This window comes from Lupinus angustifolius, chromosome LG05 (assembly GCF_001865875.1).
Source record: "Lupinus angustifolius cultivar Tanjil chromosome LG05, LupAngTanjil_v1.0, whole genome shotgun sequence".
NCBI lineage: Eukaryota > Viridiplantae > Streptophyta > Magnoliopsida > Fabales > Fabaceae > Lupinus > Lupinus angustifolius.
The window spans coordinates 4,531,315-4,532,987 of record NC_032013.1 but is presented as its reverse complement, the minus strand read 5'-3'; positions in this window follow the sequence as shown (position 1 = coordinate 4,532,987).

Genomic DNA, 1,673 nt, shown 5'->3' with positions numbered 1-1,673 from the left:
TATATATATATCAATAATAATGGTTAACAATTAGTGATATACAAAAGTAAAAACGAAATGATAAATGACAAAGTATATACAAATTCTTGAGCAGATGATGGTTTGAATGATGGAAAGATTTATTAATAATATAACATGAAAACTTTATGTAAGTTATGTGTTGTATCTTGGTTAAACCACAATCATGTCTTAACATTCTCCCAATGTTCTAGTCTGGGAAATATGATTTTCAAACCTTGTATAATACACTAATCAATAGTTAAATATCACTCACCAGAGTAGGTTGTCACATCCTATTTCAGATTCATTAACATTGATTAGCCTTGAATACAAGTTGCTTAAAATAGATGCTTAGTGTGGCAATTGAACTAAGGTGTATGTTCTACTTTTTAGTTCACTTTTCAACACTTTAAGAAGAAGCATTTTGGATCTTGAAATCAAATTTTCAGTGATCAAACTAAAACCGCATTAAGAACTTCTCAAAGAATTAATATAACCAAAGTAATAATTTTTATAAATGAAATCAAAGTTGATACAAAAGAAGTTAAGAAATAAAACTACATCATAATCCAAATCAATTTAGGAGCATTAGTCATCCATGCTTTTGGTTCTAAATGATGTTACAAACTCAAGTTTTTGCACATCATTTGCCAAATTCATTCTCCTCTTGAATTTTGGGAGAAAATAAAGTAAAAACTCAACTAATTTGGCTTGGAACCATGATAATGTGTATCTTTGTGTTTTGTCACCATGACAATGTGTAGCTAAAACTCTTCCTTGTTGGGATTGAATGTAATATCAACTTGATGTGTACACTTTAATTCAAATCTATGCTTATTCATTATGATTTGATTCTTATGAGTTGTTTATATTCTTAATGCTTACTTTAAGATTGACACTTTTTTGTATGAATTTGTAATTGCGAATGAATGGAGAAATTCTCTTTCAAAATTAAAAATATAAGACTTTCTCTTTCTAAATTAGGAACGGCGATTAGTAAATTTGAGGTGTTCCATTAAAATCTCAATTTCACAAGCATAATTGTTAGACATAGAGGTGTGTTTTGTGGATCATAGAGCTTTATTCATACACTACAAAATTGATAAGTGTTATTGAATCAAGTGTGTATGAATAGTGATTTATACTTGTTAAGCAAGTCTTTATGGATTCGATGATATTTTATACTTGTTTGTTGCAATCCGATTTCATAATTTAATTGACCAATTTGGTAGTTAGAAAATGATACTGTTGCTTGGGACTTGCATCTAGATACTTAGCATTACAACAAAACAGAAAGAGGTTATTTTCCCACATTCCAAGTTCATGGAGCCAATAATTTTTGTCTTCTCCCAAGGAGCCAATGAAACACTAGGCGAAACTTGGGAGAGAAACAAATTGTTGTTGAGGAGGTGTCCTAATCCTCATCTTCATCCTAATCCTCATCCTATCCTCTTCCTCATCCTATCCACGTCCTCATCCGCATCCTCATCCTATTCTCATCCTCATTGTCATCCTATCCTCATCCTCATCTTTATCCTATCATCATCCTCATCCTCATCTTTATCCTATCATCACCCTCATCCTATCCTCATCCTCATCCTATCCTCATCCTCATCTCATCCTTATCCTCATCCTCATCCTCATTTTCATCCTAATATTAGAGATACAAGTCA